Consider the following 18,703-nt stretch of genomic DNA (forward strand, 5'->3'; position numbering starts at 1 on the left):
GTTGGAGTTTCCATAGGATGGAGTGGCACCTTCTGTGAATTTCTGTCTTCCCTGTTAGAGTGCTAGACTCTGCTACTACTACTTACCTACCACACCCTTAAGATGCCATCTTGGAAAAAACCCTACAGTAAGAAGACTCCCTTCCTTCATATATTCAGGTAAGAGAAGCACTATGGATTAAAGTGAACTTGTTTAGTTCATATTTAACTTCTACTGAAGAAGATGTTGTCTGTGAGTACTCTGTTTTTGTAGTCAAAATAGGCAATGTCAATAATTCCCTACTGGTCAATAATAGTTACAGGGAGCAATAGAACAGAGGTCTAAGTAAATGACATACACTTTGTTTAGCAGATAAAAATAACAGGCTGCACTTAAAGACATCAGTGTAAACTAATAGTCTAAAACACCAAAATAAAGATTTGAGACGCAAATGAAGTAACAAAACATACAACTTTATTATTTACAAATAGAAAACACTCCTTCTCCACCAACAACAATCCCATCCCTCTCCCTGAACAAATAACCCCATCCCTAAAATGTCCAATGAAAAGTCCAAAGTCCAGCCCAAATCCCTCCCCACCGTCTCCACCCACAAGTCCCTCCCACCGAAACAAATAGAAAAAAGGGCATTGTCAACATGGGTCTAAAGCTGGTCGAGTCTCTGCTCAACGCTGGAAAGTCGGCTCTCCATCCTGTCCATCCACTGCAGGATGCGTGATAGCAATGCCCTGGTAGAGCAGGAGGGTGCAGCAGTAGGTGCAGTCAGGGACCGTCATTGTTGGCAGAGGCACCTGGCGATGTGCTGGCCAGGAGGCTGTGGGCTGGCATGCTGCTCTACTGAGTCCTGGGTCCAAGGCAAGTGTTTTGGCCTCTTCCCCCTCCAGGATCACCAGGCACTGGTATTTGGCCTGAATATTCCCCATCCCCTGCTGCCGCAAACAGGCCACTATCTCCTGGCTGATTGGTTGTGGTCATTGGGCAGGAGGAGCTATATCAGAAAAAGAAGGATAACAAAAGACAAAATGTAAACAATGCTCTGAACAAACATTTCTTCAAATGATAGCTAGTGGGTGGCACAGTAGCACTACATTGATGGTCCCCTAGGGACATTAGAATTTGATGTGAATATGTATGATTAGGAGAGTCACAGGGCCAATATTGTATTTGTTTCCCTACACATGCCTCACATGCCTCCCTAACTTTCTGGTTGAAAAGAATTAAGGTGGAATAAGACTAGATAAAAAAAACAGTGAATACATTTTTTTCTTTTAAAGGCTTTTTCAGTTACTAAGCAAACACATTTAGTGGAAGCTCATTCGAAACAAAGGGAAAGGAATTTAAAGCCTCACAAAGCAGGAGAAATAGCAGCATGGTCCCAGTCACGGAGGCCTGGGTTGAGAAAAAAAAAAGAAGAGAAAAACTTTCATTCTTACTCTTCAACGTGGTGGTGTCCGGGCTATCAATTACCTCCTTCGCCACCCAAACCATTTCCAAACCGAAAGGTGCAATTATGGAATTTGAGGGCAGGGAACATGTCATTAGTAGCCGGATAGAGGGCAACTTGCAGAACTCCAGTGTCAACCAGAATCGGCCACAAGACCTGCGCCCTTTCAAACAAACAGAGCAAGGTCAGACTACCACCCGACAAAACAGCAATGGGCAACTACAGACATATTCGTTTTTTACTGTGACTGGACCTAATGAGCTCAAAGAACCACCTAATCTAGCAGTCCCAGCAGAACATTTAAAGGGGGGGGGGAGGCCAGATGCCCTTCAGTACCTATTCGTCAGTCTGCATCCCCATATAATTTCAACCCATACTCAGCGACACTCAGACCCTTATATATCTCCTGGGTCAATATTTTATTCGCTGACACCAGACTCAATTCAGATGGGGGTCACAGCAGGGCACCAGGAAGTTGGTAAAATAGTAGAAAATATGAACTCTTTGTCTTATTCGGGTCCTGGGAATGCTGGAGTGGACTTCTACAATCAGGCAGAATGGAGACAAGTGGGTGAAGGCTCTTCAGCTACACAGACTATACTTCTCCAGATCCTTACTGAACTTAAGGCTCTAAAACTATCACAGGAGGAGGCAAATGATAAGACGGAAACTCAACTCAGCTTCATAAACAATAACATACAGCAATTGAGCCCTCGTGTGAAAGAAGTCAAACAATGAGTAATAGACCTGGAAGATGGTGGATCACATATGGAAGCATCAGTTGCCAGATACCAAGCTGAATTAAATAACTTGCAGATCTGAGTCGATGATGCGGAGAATCACTCCCGCTGCTCTAACTTAAGGTTCACAGGGATACCAGAAGGGAGAGAGCCGGGTCAGGCGGTTATTAAATTAGACTCAGATCTGATCAAACAGTACATTCAAATGGAGCCAGCCAATAGCAAGATGGATCCAACAATTACATGTGCTTTTCGTGTCCCAGCAGTCCAGTCCACAGGTGCAAAATATCCACAGACGATAGTGGTCAACTTTGGTGACTATCACATTGAAGAAAAAATTATTTCACTGGCCATCAAAGCAAAGGCCTTTGCAACTCCAGGAGCTTATTTATTTGAAGTTTTCTCTGACATGTCTGCACTTGCGGCACACAGACCCCAAGAGTTGAAAGAGTTGATCCCGGCTTTTCAGAAAATGAGGGTACCAGCTGGCCTGGTCCACCTATCGAAACTAAAAGTTTTATATAAAAGATGTGCGAATATATTTCACATGGTAGAAGTGGCAAAAACTTTTCTGAATTCCATACGGAGTTCAGATGGAAGGGGGTTGTTAGCTATCTGCCTACTAGTATGTGACTGTGAGGCTAAGGGAAATCAGGCGAAAAATGTTTGTAGTTTGTTAGGCGTCTGAAAGGGAATAGACTAAGATGCTTCCAGGTTGTTTCGGTGGCAACGGTGCTGTGTCAAGGCACCATAGTAGGGGTAAATGGATGGGGCAGCGGAACAGACCAGCAGAGTTAAGGCAAGATCATTGATTGGGATCAAGGGAGGGGAGTCCTCTCAGAGTCCCTAGACTGGAGGGCCTCAAGCTCAGAGCACCCAGGAAGGCAGTGGAGGGATGGGGGGGCACAGGGGTTGAGTGAGGGGTTGCACTTGAAGTGGATTAAAGGGTTGAGAAACTCCAGGTTTTTGCACAAAGTAGCAGACACTAGGTATGGCTGGAAAAAAGGCTACTGTCAAATTGATTAAGATATATGGTGAAGTTTAAGATTATTACCTGCAATGCAAATGGGATCTCAAGCAGGCAAAAATGTAAGGTAATGCTAGAATGGCTGATATCATTCAAACCAAAAGTCATTTATTTTCAGGAAACCCACCTAAAATGTAACAACCCTAAAGTTTATATCTCAAAACAGTACTCAGCAGCTCTATTTGCTTCGGCTGGGCTGGCAGCAAGAGGCCTGGCAATATATTTAAGTAGTAGAGCTGATTGGATCAAAAAAGAGGTTATAAGAGACCCTAATGGGAGATGTATCTGGTCATAATATCAGGGATTGAAATCAATTTGGGTAATTACTATGGGCCACTCATGGATGAAGTAGGACCAATAGTACAGCTGTACGATATAGCAATGAGTGCCATAAGCCCCTTTTTTCTGGTACACGGAAGGAGGTTCGCTCTCACATATGGGCAAGCGCTTTTTCTGACCATTCACGGTCATGATGTTGACAGAACTAGAGGCAGCTAGCAAGGTGAGGCCCAGGTGGTAGCTTGATAGATCCTTACTCAGTAATCAGGAGTGAGTCACAGATATAAGAAAATTCATACAGGAGTTCTTTCAGCGTAATCAGAATTCTGCCTCCTTGTTCAACATATGAAAGGCATTAAAAGTTACAGTCAGGGGTCAGATTATTTCCTTCAAACCATCACAGACTCGACAGCTAGAGCTTGAAATTAGGAAACTCCAGTAGGCTATAGATAAGGCTACAGAAAATTATATGAAAACAGGGGGATAGGGAGGCGGCAAGAGGTAATCTCAATCAAACAAAAGCAAAGTTAAAAGACTTCTTTATTTTAGAAGAAGTAGCTAGCTCAAGGGCCTTCCAGGAACAGATTTATGAAGAAAGCCAACAAATAGGTAAATACCTGGCTTGGACCACCCGTATAAAACATGAAAGGAAAGCAATACATCAAATTCAGGATCCTGAGACAAATGCAATTGTAACTCATGAGAAGGATATTGCTCAGGTATTTATGTTGCATCACTCTAGAATCTATGAGAACAATTATGCAGTTTCGCCTGCACAGATAGACCAGTATTATAAGCCTATCACATTACCCAAAATGCTGTTAAATGTTCAGAACGACATAGCACATAAGACCAAGCCCTCAGAGATTTAAGGGAGCCATCCAGAAAACGCCAAATGCAAAAGCGTGTGGTGAAGACGGCTTTCCAATCAAATTCTATAAATTCTTCTGTGAGGAGTTAGTATCATTCCAAACGGATCTATACAATGCAATATTTGAGGGCATAGAAATACCTTCAACAGAAGGATCAACAATATCCAGTTTCTTAAAAAAAGACAAAAATCTGCTGAAACCAGATGCATATCTCCCAATCAGCCTGCTTAATGCAGATTACAAAATCTTAACAAAGGCCTGGGCTACCAGGATCACACCGGTCATGCAACAATTAATACATAAAGACCAAAATGGTATTGTAGCCAGCACACTGTTTGCATCTAATACAAATCTTTTAATATAGGCAGTCAAGTTTTTCTTGGTTAATGCAATCCCTGCGGTAATGATAATGTTAGATGCAGAGAAAGCCTTCGATCTAGTGAACTGGGAAGCATTGCTATATAGCCTGATCAAATTTGGTTTTCCCTCGCAATTTACATCAGTGATAAGGCAACTCTATCAGGGTGCTCATGCCTGAATTGTTATCAACACAAAGGTCAGAGGTACAATCCAGATTGAAAGAGGTACTAGACAGGGTTGTCCTCTTTCCACTATTTTGTTTGCCTTTTTTATCGAAGCTCTGGTCCACATAATACGCAGCACAAATGAAATTGTATCACCAATAGCAACTATGCCAAAAAATAAGCTCTTTGCTGACGACATTTATATTTAAAACAAGAGATTAACAACGAACAAAGGGTGCTGGATAGAAACAATGAGTTTACTCAAATGGGGGTTATAAAATGCATGACAGTAAAACAAAGGTTCTCATTTTAACGCAGGAACAGAGACTCTCTGGCTTGTAACAGCAGGCTAATTCATCCGATCCCAGTAGGTATTTGGGAATATGTATATCATGAAGAACTAAGGTCACTTTTTCAACCTAAATTATGCTAAGATGCTTGAAAAAGCACAAGCACTTTTGGATAGATGGATGGTTCTCCCGTTAACTCTGATAGTGAGAGTCTCTTAAGCTGTCAATTCTTCCACCATTTCTTTTTTTTATTCAATAGTGTGCCAATAAGAATAAATAGCTCCTATTTTCATGAATTGGATTCCATGATGCAAGCTTTTATATGGAGGAAAAAAGCCCCAAGGGTGAGGCTCTCTCTGTGGTACAGCTCATCAAAAGCCAAGGGGGTGTGGCACTTCCTAATTTTCAGGTTTATTATCAGGCTGCATTTCAGGATACACTGGCACAATATTTGGATAGCAGAGAAACCCTGGAAACATTCTTGGTCAATTAGATGATCACAGAATCAGCAATAAGTCTCCCAGCATTTAAAAAAAACTTCCCAAAAAAACATGATACAAGTATATTCGTGATCTTAGTAAAAAAGCAGAGGTTTTAAGTAAAACACATCAAATACCATCAGGTTATATGTATTTGCAACTACAGGAGTGTAAAGCTTTGGCCTGCACCTTCCAGAAACAGTGATAGCTCAATGGAATAGCAAAGGGTTTAAGGAGATGAGGGACTTTCTTGTAAGAGGCAGATACATTACATGGGATGAGGTCGTAATAAGGTTGGAGAGTATGGCAACTAGACTTTTTTTGGCTTTTTTCAGCTATCCCATTTTCTTAGTACTAATATACCCATGGCAAATACCCAAGAGCACCCAATAGGGAGGGCTCTATTTAAGAGTTAAGTAGCTGGGACAGGAAATTGGTACAGATTATTAGTCAATCACTCACCTCTGAATTAATTACAGAATTCAGGAATAAAAGTTTTAAAACAATACTCTGTGTAATTTCCAGCGAAGATTGGAGAATTATTTCAGAAGTTGGGTACAAATCTTTGAGGGCAGCTAATTATAAAAGAATGTATTTTCTCTCTAGATTGATGGCTTATTACACCCCTGAGATGATACATAAAATGTTTCCAGCAATTCCTGATCAATGTTTTCGTTGCCATCAGGAGGGACAGGGGAATTGGCTACATATCTTGTTTGACTGCTCCAAATTACCTCTTTTTTTGGGGGAGATAAACAAGGTGATAAACTGAAGCTCTAACTTAACGATTGAGCTAGAGCTAAGCTTAGTTCTGTTTGGAGTATCTGAGAAAACACACCAGCTAGCTAAAAATCAAAAATACTTTATTGAGATTGTTTTTACAGTAGCTAGATCATTGATATTGCAGTTTTGCTGGACCGAAACTATCCCTATACTGCAGAACTGGGGGGATAAGATGAAAAGAACCAAAAAATATGAGGACGTGTACTCAAAACGTGTCGGGAGTATAAAAAGGTTTATAGCTATATGGCAGAATTCAGTGGAACAGTAAGCCAAGTAAGGCTACGTAACCATAGTATTAAGCTCCCTCTATACAAGATGATTGAAACCAGGATGTGTTTATATATGGGGAAGTGATTAAAGGGATGTTGTGAGCGTTTTGTTGATTCTACAGTGTAGGCAAAAATTAGAAAATATTTTTTTTTAAATACATCTGATTGACCAATATGAAGGGATTAGAGGAGATCATAGTGATGTGAATAGCCGAAGAAAATGAAGTATTATTGGATGCTACTTATTTATAGTTCCTCTTTTATTTTTGCAATATTTATACCTGAAATTAAAATAAGATCGAGAAAAAAATAAGTTGCTACTGTCTACAGCTCAGGTAGCTGTGGCTGAGAATTATCTATCTTGAATTCCAATGGCACTGCTCTTCCCCACATGCCTTTCACTTAGTTTAGTTTCTACCCTGACTCCAAAGAGGCAGATGAATAAACAAGATATGTCACACATGTCATGTATAAAATGCGTATATATTTTATCCTATCTGCCGTAACTAGATGGGGGAAAACAATGCACTGCACTACAGGGAAAGTAGTGGGCTATATAAATTGTATTTGGCATGTTAATCACAGAGTATCCCCTACACCAAACTTGAAATCAAATTGGACACTTACTAGTACCACTTTACTTACTGGTATCACCCACCATCACAAATTCTTTCCATCAAATTGATTTGGTGGGTAGTAAGGAAAGTAAAGAAATTTGATATACTCTACTGCAGAGTAAGGCAGATGGATTAGGCAGGTAGATAGAGATTTTGCTATAGAAGATTAGAGGGATATCACTGATCTCTCTACAGAAGAAGAGCTTCCTTCTTTATTCATCCAAGCAACTATTCAATCGTCATTTCATTCTTCCCCTATATCCACCCATACCCACCATGATTTAAGCTGCACTTTCTCTCATCTAGTCTTTCACTCATATTAACAATCATTTATCCATCCATTTAGTACCCACACTATCCATCCTTTCTTTCAATCATCTATTCACCCATACATTTACCCAATACCGATACTTACCCACGCATCCTTTTTCACCCACCCATGCATCCTTTCCTTTCACTCTTTTCACCCATCGTTTCTTTTAACCTTCCTTTCACAATTTCAACAGGCCATCATTTTTAGCATACATTATGGGCCTCAAATCATATGGAACTTGTAAAATGGAGGACGGGATATCCGTCACTTTTGGGACAGAGTAATCCCCTCTGCCAAACTCGTGATGAGGCTCTATGTGTGCTTTTGCTGAGTTGCACATAGAAGAGGCCACAAGTATTCCAACCACTGCTATAGCTGTAATGCAAGGGGGTTAATGAATGCAATCAGGACAATGTCCTTGTAGCCGGTGAGTAAGAGTAATTGTCAATAAGCAAGCAATGTGAGTTACCAGCGCTTGTTCCTGCCACCACGTCGCCCCCTGCTCCATCTGCTCCTGCAGTGGTTGAACTTGGGCCAGCGCCACTCGTTGGTGTAGCTATTAAGAAAAAGTATGCAGATTTTAGATGACAGGTCCCATTCTCCATATTTTAAATAAAATATTGCAACCGCAATCATTACGGTTAGCACTGCAATATCATCTGCCAAAAATATCACTCTGGCCATTTTGTTGAAATGTTAAAAAAGCCAGATAGTCAAGTTGACCAAAAGCTTTGCGTAAAAGAGGGTCAAAGCTTTAGGCTATGATTGACAATGACTCGGAATCACTGAAGGGCAATGAAGGGGTGGAATACAAAATGGTCAATGAAAGACAGAAAAAAAGATAATGCAGGGATAACAAATTAAACAAAATGTGGATAGGGGTGTTGGAAAAAAGGGAGACAGTATAAAAAAAGTGAACAAGGCAAAATTAAAATTAGTATTGAAGTGGGAAGAGGTAATAGGAAAATGATATTAATATTAAATAATAGGGCTTGCTATGATGAGAACAGCTAGCAGCATTAGTGCTGGTGGACGGCGCCTCCCCAGCTCCTGCCGTACCCACCTGTGCAGTGGCCCTCTTCTTGCCATTGGGTGCTGATGTAAGATTAGAAAGAAGATAAAAAAAATACATTAGTGGTACCATTAATCTCCACAAAATTATTAATAACAGGTAAATGCAATAACATTGTACTTAAATCAGATCGCCTATGGTACTATACTAGTAAGATCAACTATCGCTGATTTGGCTATACTCCTAAAATCCATATTTCAAATCTTCTTAATAAAAACTACATTTGGAACTAATGCATTGCATTTGCAATAAACGATGTTTCATTCTATACTCACTTCTCAAGCCTCTTGATGGGGCAACTCAGTCTCCCTTTTTGCAACGCATGAATACTTGTATCACTGTGTAATTGCATGGGACTGTACGAGCTACACAAAGTCACAGAAAATGCTAACTCACTGAGGTCACTAATTCACTATGGAGACAGGAGGACAGAGGAGTCTGCGTTGCAATGGCTTCTTAAACAATCAGCCAAAGCGAGTGCCTACCTACGATTACCATGATGTAGTGCCGAGCACCAGCCTAGCTCAATCTGAATCACATAATAAATAATATTCTTAATGTAAACTAACTGTAACTTATCTCTGATTGGAAGGTGCATGCTATTTGAAAAAACAGTTAGCAATGTAGAACACAAACATAATAAAAATGTAATACTCATCAAGCCCCAGGATCTCCACGCCTAGCAGGTTGAGCAGGAACTGATCACAGTCAATGATATCCGTTCAACGGTGTGTCAGTTGCTGGGTGGTGCACTGGACCTGGGTTGGAGCCATGGCCAACCACTGCACCTTACCTCAGCGCTGCTGACGTTCCCACAGGGGGTAACCACATCCAGGCCTGCCGCCTGTTGCCAGCATGGAGGGGGGGGTGACACTGCAGATTTAAAAAAAATGCTACCTCCTCCTCTCTTAAAATAAGCCGATCAAACAAAATTTTCTACTGGGAAAGAATCATTCAACAAAATTAATGATAATAAAACATGGATACAAAATTGATATGACGCCAAAGCCAATACTCTCCTTTGAAAAACAAATGACATCTGACTTATTGCAAAAATCCATATATTGCAAGTAAGAAGAAGAAAATTAAATAAAAAAGATCCTCCAAGTGACTGTTCAATGAACAAGTCATATTCAGTGAATCGTGACACAAAACAATTAAATGCAACATATACAAAATCTGCAATGCATTAGATGCCCATACTGCTGAGATAAATGGACCTGGGATTAAAGCCCAGAAACAATGTGAGGTACCCTATAATAGAGGTATGGGGTGGACACAATAAACAAGCTGACATTTCGACCCCCTATTAGTATGAATCCTCTCGGGTGATCATCAGGGCAAGGTATTGGTAGACACATATAAAAAGGAAAAGAAAGAAGAATAACCACACTTCAATCATAAAGCTGATCTCACCCAAAAGATAAAATCCATGGTGAAAATCATAAAGGGAGGATCTTACCCAAACAAGGAAAATCTAGATCAACGTCTTTGAAAGGAGTCCATTCGTATTACCTTATGTAGAGAACAACAACATGTATACCATGCTTATTTAGTGGAAGGAATCATGCAAATAGCAAGAGGAAGAGGAAAAACAGAGGAACGAAAGGGAGTACACCAGAGGAAACAGCAAAAGAACATGTCATCCTGTGGTTGAAAGCAGCCCCAGCCCTGTGCAGAGCCAAAGGTATATACAAAACGTAAAGTCATACACCTAATGTGTCCAAACAAAGGAGTGTGCAAAACCCCAACACATGACATACATTCTATGTAGAGTTACATATCACTGCCACCTCTAAGAATTCAAAATCTCCAGACAGCAGCACTGAAATGCTTATTAAATGTGCAGACTTCCATGCACTAGATAACTCAATGATGGAAAAAAGAAAACAACCGTAATCGGTCACAAATAACCCCAAAATAATACCACAACCAGACAGAAGTAGAATTGTTGCGTCTTCTTACCTACAAACAAAACTGTGATGCATTGGCTTTTCATGAATTCAGCTCTGGTGACAAACGGTCTTTGATTTATACAGAATCCGGGAACAAGGACCCCAACACGCTTTTCTGCTAACAGGATTTACTAATGTCAGTTTTCAACAAAACTACATCATGACAGTAGTGGGTACAATTTTAATTTTATAAACATTACCTGTTTTGGTAGACACTACACACTGTTGTCTTTCCTCAAGTTCACTCTCAGTGAGAGTTTTGAGGTTGCAGTGCAAGCACAGGCAACTTGAACCATCCTCATGCAGTTAATCGTCGGGTGCTGAAAAAAGATGTGGTGGTAGGAGCGAGATACACTGCATGTGTCTTAACTGACCAAGGCAGTGCAAGCACAGGCAGAAGTAGAAAGTACTGCACAGATCATCTTTGAAGTAGTGATTACTTAAAGCAAAGAAGCAGTGCTCTGCTCTCAGTACATGTCGGGTGACTCTGAAACTCTCAGGATCCTTGTGACTTCACGCATCACGTAAGTTGGGCCTGTCCCACGTGCAGACATTTTAAATTAGGAAGCACACCACTTCTTGTATCAGTACCATTTTAAACTGGGAAATGTCTGAAAGCTCACTTCTTCTTGTAATAGAAGCAATTTTAGTCATGTACAGCAAATTCTTCAGTTGGGAATCTGGTGAAAACAGCTACCTTGGCAAACCTCACCTAGCAAACTTTATCTTCTTGATTTAGATATTTTTCTTTTCAGGCCAAGAAAAATGTGGGTATCATTACAGATGCTGGTGAGGTCTTGTGTTAAATGGGGCAATTTGGGTATGTGTGTTGAACATCACATGATTTTGTTGGACTTCCTTTGTTTCTTTCCCTCTTTTTTTCCTTTTCTATTTTCTCGCCTTTATTCTTTTGAAGATGCAAAATTGTGTAGCAGCACTGTTTTTCTCCCTGTCCTTGCTGTGCCTCCCATACAGTGGCAAACATGAAAAAAAATATTTAAACATTATGCAAGGGTATGAGGCACACCTCTAAGTGTTGAGTGCAAAATGTCATTATCAGTGCACTGTTTAGGCCTTGAAGGTTAAGATGCCTTTAAATACCTTCCGGATCTATCCAAAGAAGATGCTGGCAATATAAATTAGTATGACATTTTGATTTTGTTTAAAACAACAGGAATTACATTATCTTCCCATGATAAGTATGGTTCTTGAACGCTACCACTTTGGAAAGAGAATACAGTGACTTGGGAAATCTGTAGAACAATATATTGCTGAATTACAAAGATTGACATCAACCTGTAATTTTGGTACTGCTACTGATGGATTTTTATGTGCTCATTCATGATGTGGCATATCTTGGAGAAAGCAAGAGAAAGCATGTGGCAGAGAGACAATCCCTCATTACAAGAGGTAATCATTATGGCTAAAATATATGAACATTCCAAGGTTTGTGTTAACACTATTCAGAAAGATGTTCTGCATTATGACAGAGAGGACAATGCTACTGTTAGAAATTGTGAAGGAAAATCAATTCAGCAGGCTAAGACCTTGAGAGTGTTTCAAGGGAAATGTTTTTGTTGTGGAAACACATGTCATATAGAGAATTTTAAAGACTGTCCAGGATGGAAGATGTGTGGGAAAACAGTCACTTTGCCAAATCCTGTGAAACAGGACGCAACACTAAAAAAGATAGAGAAGTGGACTGTAAGTTGGATGAGGTGGACTGTGAAGAAGTGATTTTGCAAACAAAGGAAAATGCATGCAAAGGATCATTTGAGATTGTACAAGTTAATAGTGCATCTGCCAAAATGTTATTTGACTTGGGTGCAAAAGGGACAATGATACCTAAGATATTTTTTAGCAGAACTTAAAGGACAAAGTAAAATTGTTTAAACCAGACAGAAATCCTAAATGTTATGGTGGGTAACCCATTGTGTTGCTTGGGTATTTTTAGTGAACAATTGATTTTAATGCTAGGATAGGATTTTTCCTGGAAAATCTACATCCACATCAAAAGTGACTCATTATTATGCTGGTTTCAACAGGACTTGTATGTATATCTTGATCCCAAAGAAACTTCTCAGTCAAAATAGAGAATGTTTAGATGTTGTTCAAGTTTCTATGGTGAACAAAGATTATGTGAAGGAGTTCCCTGATCTGATGAGGAAAGGTTCAGGGTGTCTAAAAGATCACAGCCCTCATTACAACCCTGGCGGTCGGTGATAAAGTGGCAGTAATTCCGCCAACAGGCCAGCAGTAATTACTGCCAAATTATGACCACGGCGGAAACAGCTCAGACAGGCAGCCACTTTTAACACACCGACCAACAACAGGCACCACGGCGGTAACCGCCTACAGCCAGGCTGAAGACAATGTTTTGCCCACTGTATTAAGACATGCCAATCTGCCACCTTTTCCAGGGCGGTACCAACTACATCAAAAGCCTGGAGGAAACACTGCACAGAAGGGAAACGACTCACCTGTGGAGACTCTGGGAAGAACCACACCGCCATGGAGCCCAAATTGCATGTCTTCCCCATGCTCTTCTATGTGCTGCTCCACTACGAACACCAACGATGGCGAAGATGACCATGGTGAGTACAGCCACCTAGCACACTGGGCAGGGTGAGGAAAAAGAGAGTGATACACACACACGCAACATGCAACACCCCCACCCCCAACACCATACACACAAGCAGATGCAGTAACATAACATATTGACCCCGTACCCATCAGGAATAATGCAAGGAAAACACCAATAGATTAAAGTGAGTGTAATAAGATAAATATAGTAGGAATATGTGCATCCAGATAAAATAGTATATGCATATTTACAAATCAAGGGACACTGCCCAGTCCTCAATGTTCGTGGGCCAGGGGGCCGCATCACAAAGTCCAAGGCCCCACCTCACTCCTGCAAAAACACAGAGAGAACACTGCAGGGGCATCAGGTCAAAATTAGACAGGCACCTCAGTGGGATGGGAAACGGGGGGCACCTCAGCCGGAAGATGGTAGAACGCCACTGGTCCTGGAGGGGACAACATGCCCATTGCTCTGTCCTGGGGAGTGCAAGGCTACAGTCTCTCAAGTAGGCGAATACCCCACTGTCTCTGGAGGGGCAACATGCCCTGTGCTTGGCCCTGGGAGTGCAAGGCCACAGTCTCTTGAGTGGATGACTTGCCCACTGTCTCTGGAAGGGGCAAATTGCCCTGTGCTTGGTCCTGGGGAGTGCAAGGCCTCAGTCTCTCGAGTGGGTGAATACCCCACTGGCTTTGGAGGGGCAACATGCTCATTGCTCTCTCCTGGGGTGTGCAAGGCCACAGTCTCTCAAGTGGATGGCTTCTCCACTGGTTCTGGAGGGGGCATCACGACAAGTGAGCTTCATCCTGGGGAGGATGGGGTGAGTGGGTGGCTTCTCCACTGGTTCTGGATGGGGCATCATGCCCAGTGAGCTTCATCCTGGGGAGGATGGGGTAAGTGGATGGCTTCTCCTCTGGTTCTTGAGGGGGCAATGTGCCCAGTGATGAAGATCTTCGGGAGTGCAGGGTCACAGTCTCTCACCTGGGTGTCATGCACACAGGATTTGCAGGGGCCAGACTGCACAATAGCCCATGGACACAGGACTGCACACTGTCCACCGGTGAAGACAGCTGTTCAGTGGTGGCAGTGGTGGTGGTGATGCTGGTAGTGGTGGGGGGAGGCTCCAGCCCATCCCCTGCAGCCTCGGACGGCTGCCCACTGGGGCTGCTGCTGGTGGTGGTGGTGCTGGTGGTGGAGGGAGGTTCCAGCCCATACCCTGCAGCCTCGGACAGCTGCCCACTGGGGCTGCTGCTGCTGGTGGTGCTGGTGGCAGTGCTGCTGGTGGTGGTGGGGGGAGGCTTCAGCCCTTCCCCTGCAGCCTCAGATGGCTGTCCACTGGGTCTGCTGGTGGTGGTGCTGGTGGTGGTGCTGCTGGTGGTGGGAGGCTCCAGCCCATCCTCTGCAGCTTCGGATGGCTGCACCACAATAGATGGTGGTGGGGGCTCCAACTGAGTCTCAGTACCAGGCCCCTTATCCTTACTGGCTGCTGGTGCAGGCCCCTTGCCCTTCTTCCCTGCAGCTTGGGCTGGCTCTTTGCCTTTCCTTCCTGCAACTGGGACTTGCTCCTTGTCCTTCCTTCCTGCTGCTGGGGCTGGCTCCTTGCCCTTCCTTCCTACAGCTGGGTCTGGCTCCTTGCCCTTCCTTGAAGTACTTGGGGCAGGAATCCTTTCCATCTTGCTGGCTGGTGGCCGGGATCCTTTCCCACCTGGAGTTGCTAGGGACACTACTGTACCCATGGACTGGGTGGCCGAGGTGCTTGCCTGGGTTTTGACCACCCTGGTCTTACGTGAGGGACGGGGAGGGGGAGGGAAGAGGTCAATGGTGGAGAGGAAAAGCTTCTTAGGGACATTGGGGTGGGAAGAGGGAGATGGTTTGGGAGTGGTGGGAGAAGGAGTAGTTGTAGGAGGTGTCAGTCTGCTGTGTTTGGGTGCAGGTACATGGGCTGGATGCTGTAGTGAGGTGGATGGCTGTTGGGAGTGCTTGCGTTTGTGTACTTTGGGAGGAGGGGGCACAGACACAGAGGGAGAGGACACAGGGGACGTGTGCATGCATGTGGGGGTGGTGACTGCCAGTGAGGGGTGTGTACTGATAGGTGTGCTGGTGATGGTGGTAATGGATGAGGATGTAGTGCATGCAGGTGTGAGTGGAGGCGCTACTGGGAGGACGTTGGACGATGAAGAGGATGGGGCCACAGTGGAGGCAGTGGATGTTGGTATGTCTGCATCTGGATGGTTTTTGTGTGAGTGCGTGTGGGATGAAGTGTGGTGCTTGTGTTTGCCATGTCCACTCTTGTGTGTTGTCCTGGGTGCCTGGACATCTTCCTGCGTGCTTTGGATAGGTTGGGGTTGGGGGATTGGGTGGAGGAAGTTGGAGGGGGAGGGTGGAAACAGGGACAATGGCTGCCATCAGAGAGGAGGCCAGAGCCTGGATTGATCTCTGTTGGGCCGCCAAGCCAGTGTGAATGCTCTCCAGAAATGCATTGGTTTGTTGCATTTGGGCTGCCAGCCCCTGGATGGCATTCACAATGGTTGACTGCCCAACAGAGATTGATCGCACAAGGCCAATAGCCTCCTCACTCAGGGCAGCAGGGCTGACTGGGGCAGGGCCTGAGGTGCCTGGGGCGAAGGAGATGCCCACCCTCCTGGGTGGGCGGACATGGGCAACTCGCTGAGGGGCTGGTGGGAGGGCAGTGCTGGTACGGATGGCAGCTGTACCTGTAGCTGGGGTGGGCACAGAGGTGTCCACCACCCCAAAGGAGCTTCCATCGGAGGAGGTATACGTGTCCCAACTCTCCCCTCCACTCTCTGCCATGGTGCTCCCCTCGTCCTCCATCCCACTGCTGCCCTCACCGTCGGTGGATTCGACCTCCTGGGTCCTGTGGATGCAGCTCCCTCCATCATCGGTGCCTCTGCTCCTCCGCCAGATAATGATAATGCACATAAGGACAGGGAGACAAAACAAAAATGGGGGGGAAGAGACAAAGGATACACTTGGTCAATGGCGGCACCGACACCACTGTTGATGTACACAACACACTCACACACAGGGAACAGCCCTACACACTAGGCAATGCACTACCAGTCACAATGCTAGTTACTAGCCCATGGATAGGGACACCTAACGCCAATTGCAGCATACCTGAGACCCACAGACCCCTGCCCAGGAGTGGATGCCTACTAGCTTGGTTGGAAGACCTTCACGTCAGAACCCTGCCCAACATGGGACCTACACTGCAATGTCAGGCCTGGCTTAGGGACATCCACAAGGCCCACATCCCCCACTCGGATACCACCCTACCAGGCGTAAGTTGTGATAAAGGGCACTGTACTCACCCCCTTGTTACTGCTGTGATGCCCCCAAGTGCCCATCTAGCTCTGGATAGGCCACCACCAGTATGCGGGCCATCAGGGGGTCAGGCACCCCTTCCACGTCGGGAGGCCATCCACAACTCAGCCTCTGCCATCTTCCATGCCCAGCGTCTCAGGTCCTCCCACCGTTTCGGGCAGTGGGTGCTCCGCCTGCCGTAGATCCCCAGCGTCCGCACGTCCTTGGCGTTGGCACACCATATACCCTTCTTTTGATAGGCGATGACTTGCAGGGAAATGAACACAGGTAAAGGTATTAGTCCAACCATTCTGGCTGTTTCACTTATGTCCCACCATGCCCTTTCCCATCCCCATTAGCACACACATAGCCCAGCATACATGCTGCACGCTGCCATTGGCCTATCCACCAACCCCCCCTACACGAGGCCTTCACACACAGCACTCCATGCATTCATGGCCCATGCATCGTACTCACGGGGTACTCACCTGTTGGTCTGGAGGCCCATACAGCAGTCAGTACTGGGGTAGGACCCCATCTACCAGTCTCTCCAACTCCGCCGATGTGAAGGCAGGGGCCCTTTTCCCAGTCACATGACCCATGGTCGGTTCCAGACACAGGTCACAGCAGCACATGCAGTGTAGAAAATGGCAGTCACGTCCGTGGTGGTGCGTACCGTCATTGCTGACGTACATCATCATTGGCCACTGTACTCCATAGGGCCCAATCATACCCAATGAGGAGTTGCATGGCGGTTCTCGACCCCCTCCCGCAATGGCACACAACGTCAACGGAATTACCCCACTTCCACCTGTCCCTTGATGCCGGACAGGTGGACGCCATTTCAGGGGTGGGTGCAGGCCATGGATCCCAACTGCGTCACAGTACACAAATTCACATTTTGGACCTATCACACCTAAATAATGTGATAATCACAATATGCATTGAACTGTAGTGGTTGCAATGTAGCGATAATGACTAGCTGCTCACTCTTTTGCCACATAGATTGCAACCGCTTTGGATGAATAGGTGGTGGAGACATCACCCCGTGTACAGACCCCTTGTGGACTTGGCATCACTGGAGGACAGGCACATTATTCTCACTTATAGACTTGACAGGGCGACAATCACAGAGCTGTGTGCCCAATTGGAGCCTGACCTAATATCTGCTATCCGTCACCCTACCGGGATCCCCCCTCTTGTGCAAGTCCTACCTGTGCTCCATTTTCTGGCAATTGGTTCTTTCTAAGTGACAGTGGGCTTGGCAGCAGGAATGTCACAGCCAATGTTCTCAATAGTGCTGACCAGAGTGATGGCTGCCTTGATGAAACACATGCAGCTACATCGTTTTCCCCCAGGTAGAGGATTTGGCCACAGTGAAAGCTGACTTCTATGCAATGGGACATATCCCCAACATCACTGGGGCAATTGATGGAGCACATATTGCATTTGTCCTGCCGCCCCCGGTAGAATGAACAGGTGTTCAGAAATCGAAAGAGTTTTCCCTCCATGAATATCCAGATGGTGTGCCTGGCAGACCAGTACATCTCCCACTTCAATGCAAAGTATCCTGGTTCTGTGCATGATGCCTTTATCATGAGGAATAGCAGCATCCCAAATGTGATGGCCCAACTCCAGAGAAACAGGGTATGGCTAATAGGTGATCCCTGGTTCCCACCCAGTGGATGCTGGTATATGGGTATGTTGTGGGTCCTAAGGGTGAGTGTGTGGCTAACAGTTGTCCCTCGATATTTGCAGGTGCCTCTGGTTACCCCAACCTCTCATGGCTACTGACCCCTGTGAGGAATCCCAGGACAAGAACAGAGGAACGTAACAATGAGGCACATGGGCGAACAAGAAGGGTAATAGAGGAAATTCGGCTTCCTGAAGGCCAGGTTTCATTGCCTCCATCTAACTGGTGGATCCCTATGCTACTCACCCAAGAAGGTCTGCCAGATCATCGTGGCATGCTGTATGTTGCACAACCATGCCTTGTGCCGCCATGTGCCTTTTCTGGAGGAGGAGGAGGCTGGAGATGGCCGTGTGGCAGCAGTGGACCCTGTGGACAGTGAGGATGAGGAGGAAGAGGATGGGGATGAGGACAACAGAAGTGCAGTCACTCGTCAATACTATC

Source organism: Pleurodeles waltl, chromosome 1_2, assembly GCF_031143425.1.
Source record: "Pleurodeles waltl isolate 20211129_DDA chromosome 1_2, aPleWal1.hap1.20221129, whole genome shotgun sequence".
Taxonomy (NCBI): Eukaryota; Metazoa; Chordata; class Amphibia; order Caudata; family Salamandridae; genus Pleurodeles; species Pleurodeles waltl.